The following is a 15,457-nucleotide window of genomic DNA, read 5'->3' as shown; positions in this document are numbered from 1 at the left end:
AATGAGAACAAGGGTAGATAGAATTTGCCATCCCGATTTCAGGCAGATAAATAGTAACAAGCTTTTCAGAATATTTGTGGAAAATGGTTATCCAAGGAGTATGCTCAGAAAACTACTTTTTGAGTCGGCCACAAGTAGAATGAATGAGGTTGAAGAAGTCAATGTACCATCACAAAACAATGAAATTGATGAGATAAAATATGGGAGTATAATGAACATAAAAACCCTCTCTGGTAGAATCAAGAACTGTTTTAAGGGGGAAGATCTGAAAATAGCCACATATAATTCCAAAACCTTGTTCACCCTGTATTCTAGATTAAAGGACACCACACCAAAACAGTTTCAATCTGGCATTGTGTATGAGATAAGTTGCAAGAATTGTCAAGACGTCTATATTGGGCAGACATCACAATGGCTCAAGAGCAGATTAAGTTTACATAGGAGTGATATCAAGAAAAACAACACAAGATGTGCCTTAACAAAACACGCTCATGAAGAAAGACATGAAATAGATCTGGATAATGTAAGAATTTTAGAAAAAAGCTCAAAATATAACAAACGATTAATTTTAGAGATGATTCACATAAAAAACAACAATAACACCGTAAACAAAAAATCTGATGTTCAAAATCTGAGTAACATATACACCTATCTAATGTCCCTTGCCAAGTAACCTGAAGAATAAGAACGATGACTCTGTGATCACAGGGGGTCTGTCGTGTTTGATTTGTCATTGCATGTCATTCTAACCTAAAATTGTTACTTCCATGATGAACGCTCCAGAAAAAGGAAAAAGAGGTCTAGTCAATAATCAATTATCATTTTATTTTAATCTTCGACAATTTCCATGTTAAATGAGTACATATGGTAAAATTCATATTCTGTAAGTGTCGTACTATAATATTTTTGTTGTCAACTAACCTGTACTATTATTGTAGAAGCCCTGAAGAAGGAATAAAAAAGTTCTGAAAGCTAGGCATTGAATTAAGAGTTTAAATAAACCAATTATCAGTCTATTCCCTGAACATCAATATATACACTTATAGTAAGACTGTGATTTTATCAGAAAAAGAATATATATATATATATATATATATATATATCCAGCATACTATGTTGCGTCCATACATTGTCTTTGGGCCATACACTATATATATATATATATATATATATATATATATATATATATATATATATATATATATAGTGTATGGCCCAAAGACAATGTATGGACGCAACATAGTATGCTGGATATATATATATATATATATATATATATATATATATATATATATATTCTTTTTCTGATAAAATCACAGTCTTACTATATGTGTATATATTGATGTTCAGGGAATAGACTGATAATTGGTTTATTTAAACTCTTAATTCAATGCCTAGCTTTCAGAACTTTTTTATTCCTTCTTCAGGGCTTCTACAATAATAGTACAGGTTAGTTGACAACAAAAATATTATAGTACGACACTTACAGAATATGAATTTTACCATATGTACTCATTTAACATGGAAATTGTCGAAGATTAAAATAAAATGATAATTGATTATTGACTAGACCTCTTTTTCCTTTTTCTGGAGCGTTCATCATGGAAGTAACAATTTTAGGTTAGAATGACATGCAATGACAAATCAAACACGACAGACCCCCTGTGATCACAGAGTCATCGTTCTTATTTGACTCTGGTTTACGTGATTCGAAGCACTGAGTGATGTGGAAGAACCTTGAATACAGATATCTGCTTAAATTGTAAAGATGACATCACTATTACGAAATGAAAATTTCTTCTCGTGAAGCCCTAATGGTCGGAGAATGGTAAATATTGTATATTTTAGTTTGAGACATTTCCACCGGGGGCGCGACTGTAATATACATGTCCTGTATATTGTAAACTACACCTTGTACTTTATGGACTCAGAGATGTGGCAACAGCTCCTTCCCGTTTTTATCTATAGTGAATGGAGAGAATTCTCATCCAGCGGTTGAATTTCGAATATCTCTTGGGGATGCAGAATTCTTATTGCGCGTCACAGTTAGGTACTCATCTTGTGGTCTTTCGAAGCTTCTATGAAGGGAAACGTCATATATGGATGTTAATATTCTAATCAGTGATGAAAATTCGTGGTTCAATTTTTTATCAGTCAAACGCATATTCTAGTTGAATACTGAAAAATAACTGATATGTTAATTCAGCCCAAATGCTATCTCAAGCCGAAACCATGTGATAGGCCAAAATATAATGGCTTCCAGAAATTTTTCTAGGTGTTCTGATGATTCGAAGAAAATCAGGAACTTCTTTACATTAACTGAAAAAAAAAATGAAATGCTTGAATTGCAAACTTATTTCCAAAATCAATAAAATTGTTTTTCGCTTCATATGAAGAATTTTAATCTGATGGAAAAACAACTTTCCATAAAGAACAAAATACCTGTTCTTTTCATTTCATAATGAACTTGCAGTAGGTTATACATAGTGTTCGTTCATGAAAATTTTGAGTCAGTATAAAAACCAACATATTCTGAACCTTAGGAAGTCTTTATTTACAGCTCATGGGAATAAACGTTGAGATATCGTCACAAACTCGATTATCTGCTAAATAACATTAAAAGTCAACGATTTGAAAATTTTTACAGTCGAATTTCAGTTAAGATTGTATCAATATTTTCTAAAAGTCTTATTATAATTCGATATTCAATCTTAATCTTACTCTATATCAGTATTATTATTTGGTAATGAAAAATACCGTCAACCGTTTTCAACATCTCTTCACTTAATTTGACGTGACGTAAGTTTGATCAATATTGATATTATTGATGATAATTGATAAGAATGAAGGCTTTTGGAGTAATAGAAAACTCTGTCATATTGGAATACTTGTGGCGTTTTTTCACTCTTCAATTCCCTTATTTTTTTTTTCGTGTTGAGTAATACTGAATAATGATTCTACTATGGCCTTAAATTTAGAACCAGCTCGTCCAGCATTGAAGAAAATGACACTAAAAATAAAATACATACTGTGCGAGTTTGGCAAATCAAAAACGGTATGAGATTTTCTAAATTATTATTCTTTAAATGGTGGAAAATTTCATATTCTGCAAAAAAACAGGCTTCTTCAAGGTTGATTCGTGTTTGACTGAGGTAGGAAGAATCACTTCACGATGTGGGAGCGAGACCGATGATGACACTAAAATAAAATTCATTTAATGTTTCATTTAGATAATAAGGTTTATAGCAGATGTTCGCATTGTTTTCCTCAGCCGCAATGCAAGCTTGCTATCTCCTTAAAAGGGGTCTACACCGTTCTAGTGGTCAGTTCGAAAAAAAATGAATATCTCACGTCAGAAACTGCTAATTTATATGGGGTATTTATTATAATTCAATTCGATCAGTTCGTCACCTAGAAATTTGTTTATTCGTCAAACGGAATTTTTTTTTTATTGAAGAACAAATATTCATTTATGTTATTAACTTTCCGATGTAGAATTATCTCTTCTATGAAATTCCACATGAAAAAATTTCTCCAAAAGTCTCGCCATTGGCTACAATTCGTATCCTGGTGAAATTGAAAAAAGACGTTCGTCTTTTCGACGAAAGTGGAAACTATTGTAATATTCGTAACTTCTATTGATCGTTTAAATGTTCTGGAAAGACACCACATTCTGGTAGTCTTTCCCCCTTTACGCCTTATACGGATGACGAGGAATTCCCGTGGTATAAACTCCTCTATAAGATCGTGTTATCAAACGTTTGTTTCTTCCATTGTTAACAAATTCAGCTGCCTCCATTTATCTGTGCAGTAACTCAGTTATTTTCGATTGGCCAAATAAACCTTTACTTTCTATGCTCCCAATAAGATAAATCTTGCAGATTTGAATCTGGTGAACGAGATAGTTACCAATCGCTAGAGTTTACCTCATCAAGATACTTTCTAACTGCCACTCGTGCAAGTTATGCGTGCTCAGGTAACCATATTTTTCCAATGTGGACTCATCTGTCCATAAATTTTTCTCTGCGAATCACGGATTTTCCTGATGGTGTTGTTCGACAAAAGCTACACTGGGTTGATGGTTCCGGGACAGCAAACATTTGTACTCGCGCGCGTAGTAGTGTCTAATTTAATTGCGTCATTCTCAGTCTCGCTCCCACATCGTAAAATACTTCTTTCTGTTCAACTCAAACTAGAATAAGCCCCAAAGAAGGCCTTGGGCACACAAGAATTATTTTCAAATAACTAAGAAAAATGTCTTGGAAACTATTTTTTGCAAAGAATCAAATGGTCCACTATTCAGAGCGAGCGAAGCGAGCGAGGCCAATAACTTGGGCAAGTCCATAAAGCCTAATTATGTACGAGTTGCATACAAAGCTTTATGTTGGACTGCAATGCAGAAATTTTATTTTCTGAAATGGCTTATTACTGAAAAACATTAAGTGTGCTTTTGATTTTCTTACCTTAGTAACCAGCGACCTTAGCAACCTAGGTAAACACAGTTGTTTATTTCCCTAATTTTGTGACAAACGTCATAATAATTCAAAAAATAGATAGTACTGGAGAAGAAAGCGTAGAAAATTCAGCCGTAAGCGCCAAAGAATCTCTCTCACCCACTAAATCTAAAAGTGCTTATGAAAATATGTATGCGGCCTATAAAAACTTGTGTAAAACAAAGAAAATTGTAAAATCGACAGAAGACTGACAGAAGTAAACCAGAATACTTTCTAGTTTACTTCAACAGTGAATTGAAAGCTCACAAAAGTTCTTCGCTATGGACTACATAGATGAATCGAGAAGTACTAAAATAAGTGTTGCCATCATAATATTGGGCCCGGAAGTAGTTGATTCAAGCATCAAGAGTATTGCAGATCGAAAACTGTGCTTCCACTTCGAGCTCGACTTCGTCAGGCATGCATTTTTATAATGACAAAGAATGTGTTTTTAATATTCACTAGCACACTAATGTTTAGAATAGTAATTCATGATTTTGTTTTTAGGTCGAAGTTCAATTCTTGTCCCTTGAATAAAGTGTTGTTTGCATCTAGTATATTTACTTGACAGAATGATAGTGACGTTGAGTCCAATAAAGTGGTGTCCAATAAAGTAGTCAATTATGGACTCTAAACGAATTCATAAATAAAGTGTTTATGATGCAGTCGAACATAAAATCGAATTATGTATCAGTTTATTCACTCCTTCGGAAACTGATTATATAAAGAACGGAAATATGTGTAGGTATGAAATATGAGCGAATCGATCAGCAAACATATACAACCAGAGCGGATCTACTCGAGACTTTTATTCGCTTCCCCAAGGGCTACGCTCCATGACTGATAGCGAAGAAAAGGTCTATTTTGAGCGCAACTACGGGATTCCACTGACGACGAGCGGTATCTTTTATTCTCTACCTCAAGGGCTTACGCACCATGACTGATAGAAAAGAAGAGATTTCTATTTCGACACAAATGACGTGGGAACGCGAACAGAGGGGGTTGACGGGACTTTCTCTTCACTACCCCAAGGGCTCACGCACCATGACTCATAGCGAAGGGAAAAGTCAGACTCGCGAAACAGGGTAGAGTATGATAAAAGATAACAGAAAGCGATACACTGCAGAAGTGTCAAAGAAGTAACCGGTGTAGGTCTAATGAAGAAACTGAACGGTTTAGACGGGGACCTACTTCCTTTATTCAAGGCAGTCGCGGAAAAACGAAAAATAAAAATTCATTTCTAAGAGCACCACCCTCGTAACTCAAAATCAATCAAAGAAGAATCGCAAAGAAAAGAGAGTAAAGAGACGAAAGAGGGTAAAAGAGCGAGACGAAAGAGAGTAAAAGAGATTTGATGACGAATAAATCAAAAAATTATGTGTGTTGATATTATATTTTCATTCATTGAAGAATATTTAGAATAAAGAAGTTCAGCAAATGATACGAACAAGATACTTTTTCAATTAGCCTCATGATCCGAAACATTTCAGAATTTATTTCGTGTTTAGATAATCCGCTGCATATCGTTGTTCACAATACGACTGTCAATTTAGGACCAATTATAGAACGATTTAATTAATAGATCAATAGCTTTGGAAAATGTTGGTCAGTCTATAAACTGACAACTCATTTTGTCAAATCACGGATTTCAGTTTCAGAGTGCTTGCTACATAGTATAAAGAGAGTTCAAAAAAATTTGTATAGACTACAGAATTTAGATGGTTGATATTATGTGTCGCTAACAGTCAATCACATTTCCTTCAGCGCAGTTGTTGTATTGAAGAAAAAGTAGTAGATTCCCGTAAAATCCGAAACCCTACATGAATAGGCCGAGTTGTTCAGTTCGGGATTAAAGTTTATCCTAGATTGATTTTGACATTTCAGTTCAGTTCTGTCAGGTTAATCTAGGATCATCTTAAATTTCGGCCTAATACTGAACTGAACAACCGGGCCTTATAGTAATAGCAACGTAGCATTCATTGAGTCGGTATATTAGGGAAAAAATACTAATTTTTTATAGCGGATCATAGTGGTTTTTAGCCTCGGTATTCACGAAATTCATTTTATTATGTTTTTTTAAGGTGAATCGGCCCGAAATCTAGGATGCCCCGACCTGCTAGTTTCGTTAACTTCTATGCTAATAGCATAATAACTCAAATTTCAGTATTTTAACAGAAATTTTTGAATTTAAGGGAGAGACATAGAAAAAATCGATAGCAACTTATCGCCTGAACTACAAGCTTGCCGAAGTTGAAACTGGTGCCAATCTATTCAGTGCTTTATATAATATATATTGTTTCATGACTCAGTGTTTTTTAGAACCTGTAACAAAAAATTAAAAACTGTAAACTCGTCATCGCTTTCCAAAGGCTGTATCTTGGAAGGGCTGTCGATTTGGAAAAAAATTTATAGGAAGAACTACCCCCGCTTATTTTCATTGAGGAATCATCTCCCTTAGTCCTTCGCATTTGTTTACAGATATCCTGTATATAGATATATTTTATCTATGTACCTATTTATTTTGGATAGTGGGAGTTTAATCAATATGTGTTATTTTTGAAGACCAAAACGAAAATTTCAATTGCAACTGATTTGTTAATTATAAGAATCATCATTTATTTTGAATAATAAAACTTCATGCGGAAATACTTAAATTAACTTTTGTCTTTCTCCTTTCATCATGCGTCCATCATAGTGTCCGATGTTCATGATAGCTTTTGGGAATTTACCAATCAATCATCTGTATATCAATCATATGTATCCGAGTACGTATCTATATTATTGACTTCATTTTGTAGATTCATCATGTTTCGACAAAAATATGGTTGCAATTTCAAAATATGTTGACTCGAGGCCTTCAAAAGACTTCAATTTTGTTTATTTTTTCCCTTACATCCTGTATGATCTATCGCAAAATGCAAATCTGTTTTGGATAATTCTTCATGAAATCTTACTGGTTTCGATATAATTTGTAATTTACTTTATGATACATCACTAAAAAATTTGAACCAGAGAGATGGTACAAGCTCTTTAAGTTTTCGGGAAAATCTAATATTTAAACATAATCGATAATAAAAGGGATGTTTCTGAGCAAAGGATTCCTCAAAATCATTGAGCAATCCGATTTAAGAAAAATATATAGAGCGTTCCATTTGAAATAACATAACAATGTCCAACATTCGGTTTAGCCGACGTTGTTCATTTCTGTGATATTGTAAAATTTGTAGCATTTTTCTCTTGATTCTGAAATGAAAATTTTCGTAATGGCTCATTGTGCTTGAATATTCATCATCATTCACATCTGAATATTCTTTTCCGAAAATTTTTTTTTCGCTGAACCGCTCATTTTATTATATGCAATGTAACAATACTGATTATTCGTTATTCTAATAGGCAGTGTTATCTATATGGATCATTTCCATAGAGAGAAGCAATATTATTATGGACAAGACTCAAATCGATTTGTTTTCAGATGGGTAATGAAATAGTTCGCCAAATTCAGAATTATATTGTTAGCTTGAGATGGAAGAAGTTCAACGGATGCATAGTTACACACGATGAAATATAAACAGTCATAATCCCATTCGAGAGAGCCAAGATTGGTTTTCTTTCACGTGATTCTTTCCTCTACAGAAGAATGCGATACAAAATCGTTGAGATATGCCGCCTGAATTGCAATAATGGAGGAGATAACGCGCTGCGCCTCAAAAATTTGGTATTACTTTGAAGATATGTGTTCAAAGTATTGCTCAAATCTTCGGGAACATGTATTTTATGAAGTTACTCAGCTACCCTGACGAAATGTTGTTCAGAGAATTTGCAAGATATTTTTTTGCATATTATTGCAGAAATGCAGATAACGCTTAATATAATTCAAAACATTTCCTAAATTTTTATGGAAATATTTCCTATTATTGCATATAAATCTTACAAAAATATTTCTAGAAAGATTCCAACAACTTCACACAAACATCGCAGAAATATATTCCGTAACATTTCTGAACCCCTCGTTGGAAGATTTCGAAAACCTCTTCTGAAGATTTCAGGAAACATTTTCTTCAATTAGAAGAAATCTTGCGTAAATATTCCATGTATTATTACTATGATCTTTAGAAGAGATTTCACATAATGCTGTAGAAAATATTTCAAAAATCTATATGAAATATTTCATGAAATATTTCAACGTGAGAAAAAGTCGGACATAACTTTATTTCATGAATATTTCAACGAAAGATTTATTAAATATTCAAAACCTTGCCTACAAATATTTCATAAATATTTGACAAATATACCATGCTATGTGGGTTGCTCGTGATAAGAATTTCGTATGTAGTGAAACGCTTGATGTGACCGTACGATTATTCAATCGCCACCGGTATTTTCCGGATTTTTTTCGTTCAACCATTCCTTTACTTTTTTTTCTGCACATATTATTTCTGATGTTACAGATTTTTTACTTGAACATGATTAGTCTGATGCTTCTGATAATTTGGCTTTTTCCAATTCAATGGTTTTTCTGACTATTTCTTTCATTGAATGTATTTCTTTTTTTTTCACTTGTTTGATTTGTTCTTTAGTGTCGCAATTTTCAGAGTGTTGGGGGTAATGCGCATTCTACTTGAAGCTTTATCGTGGTCTTCTCTATAAGTTATCTCCTCAGTAGAAATGCCTTTTTACTCTGACTTGGAAATCATATTGGATGTTGACCTTTATTATTTCGTTCGCTCCTCCTCAGGTTTTTCATACACGAGTTTCGGCCCCAAATGTTCGTCGTCACAACCAGTCAAAGGAATAAAAATGAGGTCCTCTGGTCGTCAGAATCTATAATTAACTTTTTAAGATAGAAAAAACGACAATAAGAGATACAATTATTATTTTTAAACTTCTGTCACTGTGATCAAGAGTTAGATTTATATATCTATCGGAATCATTACGAATTTTCCGCAATCATTAGTCCAATATCTCTTAGAGATTATGTTTTGTTTTCCAGTGCACAAAAGATTTCTTCGATTTTCGAATTATTTCGTGATTCATTTCTACTTGGATTATGATTGTGGTTTCTCCTTTGTTCAGGAAACACTAAATCAAACCATATGTTCATAATTAACAGCCTTCACTTCATGTACTATATTGTCTATTTTAGGTGTTGTAATTTTTCGAAAGTATTTTTGATTGGCACAATTTGCTGTTTCAGATGCAAATGTGATGATTTATGCTGAGTGGTCTCCCATTTGTGAATTCTTGGTGCTTGTGCTGTTTGGTTCGAAATTGGAGAATATATTGTCGATACATGTTTAGCTATCCGCAGTTATTCGAAAATAATCATTCATTTTATATTCAAGATTGTACCATTTGAATAACTAACATAGTTTTCCCTTATTTCTGCTTTCACTCAATATATTATATTCCCCGCAGATCAGTCATCTATATCTCGTGTATTTGTCGAGTAGGAAGATGTTATTCAAGATTTTTTTCCATATTGGATAGATTTTTTTCATATTGGCTTGGACATGGTGTGCCTTCTGAGATCTATCTTTGCTTAAAACCAACAGCTCCTCTTGCAGGATTTCGATGATATTTCAATTGTGATTTATTTCGTGTTTTTATTGGGGAAATCTGGAAAAATTCCTCAGCAAATGGTTTCTAGAAAAAAATCTAAAAATACTAGGCAATCGGTTTATTCAAAGAAACCGTGTGAAAACTGCGCACGTACAACGACTAGAGACCACTCTATATAATCAAAAAAGCTAATGACTACTGAATTTTTTCTGAACTGTATCCCGAATGAATAAGTAATTATAATATTCAGTTGTCCTAAACGAGATAATGAGGCACCTACATTATTGCGTATTACAAATAGGAAACGAACCGAAGTCTATTTAAACTTACTGATGATTAGGATTATGTAACTATGTTTTTATTCAGCTATGTATATATGTTGTCTTATAATTGGGAGTACTTACTCTTACGATAGTAAAACAATTTTGTTCTTTTTTTCACCGTTGCATTTTCGAATAAGTGGTTGCAGTCATAAGGTCAGATTGAATTTTATTCTGCTTTCAAAGGTCTTTGTAGGTAATGAAAAAAATTTCAATTCAATAATACTTTTACTGTACAGTTTCAGTTTTTCAAGCTACATTTTGAAGAAATATTGAATGTTGAACAGGTGCCATACAAATGTTTAACCAAGAATTTCCAGAAATTTAGGTTATGGTCCGTGAGTTAACCAAGCGTACCAGAATTCCGTTCGGGTGGTCCGTATCCCTAGAAATCGTTGTCCATGAAATTAACCGACACTGAATGCGCTCAACTCCATGAACCGTATCAACCATTAAAAAAAGACGATTTTCACGGTTTTATGTATGTGTTCTGTAGATTGACATAAGGCTTTTTAATTTCTCCGACCTTTCAATTGTTTTTGTTTCGAATTTTATATCAGCTCTGTAAAAAGAGTAGTAAGTTATTCCAAAAGTATTTGTAAATTTACAGGCCAGACACGAATGAAAACAAGATGAACCGAAGCGTTTCGTATATTAACCAGCTTCATTAAACAAAATCAGTTGACGCATAACCGCTCTCAAACGATTTCCTGACCTGATCTGGTTGACTCACGGACCATACCCTTAACAACAAACAATATTTTATTCGGGTGCTATCATTAGATACTTATTGATCAACTTCATACAAGTTTATATGTTACGACTTAAGGTAGATGTGAAAAGAAAAGATTAGCTGGCTAAGCTCAGGTCTTTGAGAAGATGCTCATATCAGTTTCTTTTAGGTTCATCCCTCTTAACTTAAATGCAAGCGCAACCTCTCGGATGGAAATTGGGGATGGATTTTCATCACGTCTACTTGTATTGGATTAATAAGTCCAATTTATCCAATACAAGTATTGTTACCAGCCAAGGAAGTACTAGATCGGTGATCAAACTAGTATTTTCTTTCAAAAATTGCGTTACAACAACATAATCTGAAGAAACAAATTGCGACGTCCAAGCAGTGTCCTGAGAGATCTTAAGAAATAAAGCGATACTTCGTAAATATAACATATATTTCCAAATATATTCGCTATAGAGAACATATTATTTTGGAAAACGTACTCAAGGGACTAGAAGAAACAATTATAAAGGAAGGATATACATACGAATCGAATACGTTAATAACATTCCAAAGATAGTTTTCTCACAGAATGATACTGATACTAAAAATTAGAAGTGTCTCTTATTGAAGTCTTCCTATGTGTGTTCCATGATAAGCAAAATAGGTGAACTGAAAGATAGTATTCAAATCACGAATGCTAATATACTGATTACAGAAACATGGGTAAATGCATTTCAATCAAGCACAACATAATGTTCAGGGTATCCCTGTTTCTGGTACTTCTAGAAAGAAAGAAACGTAAGGAGGAGTCCTAGGCTGAATTTTCGTGAAAAGTGAAAAACTGGAAATCGCACCACGATATCTTCATCTGACTTGAAGATATAACGTAAAAACGTAATATACAGGGTGTTCCTAAATTGAACGTACAAACGAAAAGGGGAGATTCCTTAAGTGAGTTCAAGAAAAAAAAGTCCCATAAACATGGGGTCGCAAACGTTTCGTTTTCGAGATACAGAGTGTTGAAGTTTGAATTTTTTTCAAGTTTTTTTCTCATAGTATCTACACTTCACAAGATATTCAACTGAAATTTGGCATAGAAATTACATTTTAAAGTTCTCACCACGTGACATGGCCATTTCGATAGAAGATCTACAGTGTGATATTTTTTCTGGAACACTGCCACCTGTTCTTCTGCAGAACTTTTTTTTGGTGAGCAACTGTTAATTTGAAAAAATGCAAATAGAAGCTTTGTTCTTATACTGAACTTTTCGGTCTCTTGTAGTTTTGTCGTGTCTACCAACGATTTCGAGAAAAAAAAGTTTGGATTATCACGAGGATTTCGAGAGAATCGTTCAAAATTTTTTTTCTCGAAATCGTTGGTAGATACGACAAAACTACAAGAGACCGAAAAGTTTAGTATAAGAACAAAGCTTCTTTTTACATTTTTTCAAATTAACAGTTGCTCACCAAAAAAAAGTTCTGCAGAAGAACAGGTGGCAGTGTTCCAGAAAAAATATCACCCTGTAGATCTTCTATCGAAATTGCCATGTCACGTGATGAGAACTCTAAAATGTAATATCTATGCCAAATTTCAGTTGAATATCTTGTGAAGTGTAGATACTATGAGAAAAAAACTTGAAAAAAATTCAAACTTCAACACTCTGTATCTCGAAAACGAAACGTTTGCGACCTCATGTTTATGGAACTTTTTTTTCTTAAACTCACTTAAGGAATCTCCCCTTTTCGTTTGTACGTTCAATTTAGGAACACCCTGTATACGTATATAAAAGTAAAACGGTTTCCAGTAATGAACTTTTCACAAAAATCTAGCCCAGGACTCCTCTGGACATTTTCACCTACCTAGTCTGGAAATAACAAAATCAGCCAAACTCAAGCAAATTGATATACCATTTACATGTAGTTGTCAGCAAACAGTTTGAAACAGTAGCTGCAGTTGTATCGTTGTCAGCATTGAAAGTTTTAAGTAGAATGTGAATATAGACAAAAGGAAGAAGAACAGAAGTGCTCAATTTCATATAATATTTGTTCGATTTAAAAACCGAATGGCGTTATGTAACCTAACGTTCCTCACCTAATTGTCAGATAGTTTAACCCTAAACCATCTCATAGGTACACAAATAGCATTATTTACTAACCTTTGAAGACTGCAAACTGGCATATCTTATCAACCTAGAAATATTGGCATTTTTACAATTTTGATTAACTCATTTTATCTTGTTAATTCAATAAAAAAAAAGCATTCAGCATTAAAATGAATTCATATTATTCACAATCTAGGGCATGTGCCAAGAACGCTTGAAGGTCTTGCCATGTATCGAAGCCAAATTGTGCTGCTGTAGGCTTTCAAATTATTCAGGATTAAATCCTTTGGCCTAGGGAGCCAATAGGTTTAATTCACGAGCCATGAGCCATAACCACCTCGCGCGTTCATCGTTCAGGTTTTTAGCCGTTCAATTTCAGGTAATGTGCACAAAAGTCGGCTGAATATAAAATTCTCCAAGGCAAATTTACACTTTATCGAACTTTAGCCATCCTTGAATAGGTAAAAACTTCGAGTTAGGTGGCTTTATACTAGCATCAACCTTTAACTGTAACAAATACACCTCTTCAATGAAGCGGTCACTAATTTTGGAGGTTACGATATTCATTGATAATATTAGCTACAATCAGATCCAGTGGTGTGTCAATTTCTAAACTATCAACTTCAAGTTTCCACAACGGCACAGCTGAAAAATGAAAAAATTATTATTATCATCATCAAACAAATAAGTGCAGTTCCTATTGAAGTTTCGATTAAATTCATTTTCAATATGGAAACGACAATTCAAATAATTGACGTTCCATTAATGCGTGCTAGTCATGAATCAGTGGAGGAACTCCCAGAGAGGCTAAAAAATATAGACACAAACTGTAGACTGGTTTGGCCCTTATTGTCCCTCATCAGTACAGTACAGTGTAATACGTCTCAACTGCAGGATGGTGTCTTTAAGCCGGAAAGAAAGGCCACCTTAGGAATATTTTTCAATCCTTATCACGACGCGCTACCTGTCCCACCAAGAATGAACCAATAACACGTGGTATCGTTTTGGAGTAATATATTTATTTATTTGTTCATAGGTCAGAGTACACAGCATCGACCTGCTCCCGCGCGTCTAGTGCATCATGTTTATATTCAGTAAATACTGAGAATTAGTTTCCACATATCTCTCACGAAAGAGACCGTGTTGTTCTGGTATCATAAGTTGAGCAACATGAGATATTTATGGACGAATTTTTCGAACAGCTTCGGTATCAACGATAATTTGCTGATTTGCTTGTAATTCCTTAAATCCGATCTCTGGCCGCTTTTGAAGATGAATATCACCGGAACTTCCTTCCATAAAGTTGGAAAAGCCCCCTCCGTGAGAGACCTGTTGAATATGATATAAAGTGGTTCAACTAAGGACGTCGCGAACTTAATCAAGAAAATTGCAGGCACATGGTCAGGTCCACAACCCTTTTTCAAGTTGAGCTCCTGAAGACTCTCGAGTATCCCATTCCTAGATAAATAAATCGAACTGAGGATATTGGTATCAACGCTTTCCGCTTAATTACGATTAAATGAGTACTTCTCAGGTTCAAAAACCGATTTGAAGTGGTCAGCCAATAGCTGACAGACACTACTGCCTCAGCCGCAGTACCTACACCCAAATGCATCTCCGACGACAAATGATTCGATCCTACTCCATTTCTCGACACGAAAAAATAACCAGGGCCATTCCTCGATTTTCCGAGAAAAGTAGGGCAACTCAACCCGAGGAATAGTAAGCTCCACCAGTCTCGAATGAAATCTTGACAAAAGAAGACGTGCTATAGTGCTCCATTGTGCTATAAATGTGAAAGCGGAAGAGAAAGTCGAAGTGGAAGTGCCCACTAACAAAGCTACGGAATATTTGATTCCGTCTGTGAAGTTTGTGTAGGTTCTATATTTGTTATCGGAATTTTAATTCGTTGAAATTTTAGTTGGTGTTCATCCCCAGTGTCCAGATTTTTGATCGTTGATACTTCAGAAAACATCAGGTGAGCTTTTTTCTGATTTTTCTCATAGCATAGAAAACTTTTGGCTTCATACCATAGATTTATATCAGTCTATTTCAGTGAAGATTGCTGAATATTTTATTATTTTCAAATTGTTCGATATTTTGAGAAATCTGAGTATAAAACCATGTCGGAAACCTCAGATAATGAGGGTTCCTATATAGAAGCGACCGAGGCTGAAGAATTCAGCGACGGCGAACACGAGGAGCTTGTAAATCTCAGGGAAGTTGAAAGCTCAAATTGTCAAACCGTCAAGTTTTTTT

This window comes from Coccinella septempunctata, chromosome 7 (genome assembly GCF_907165205.1).
Source record: "Coccinella septempunctata chromosome 7, icCocSept1.1, whole genome shotgun sequence".
Taxonomy (NCBI): domain Eukaryota; kingdom Metazoa; phylum Arthropoda; class Insecta; order Coleoptera; family Coccinellidae; genus Coccinella; species Coccinella septempunctata.
This window is presented reverse-complemented; position numbering follows the sequence as displayed.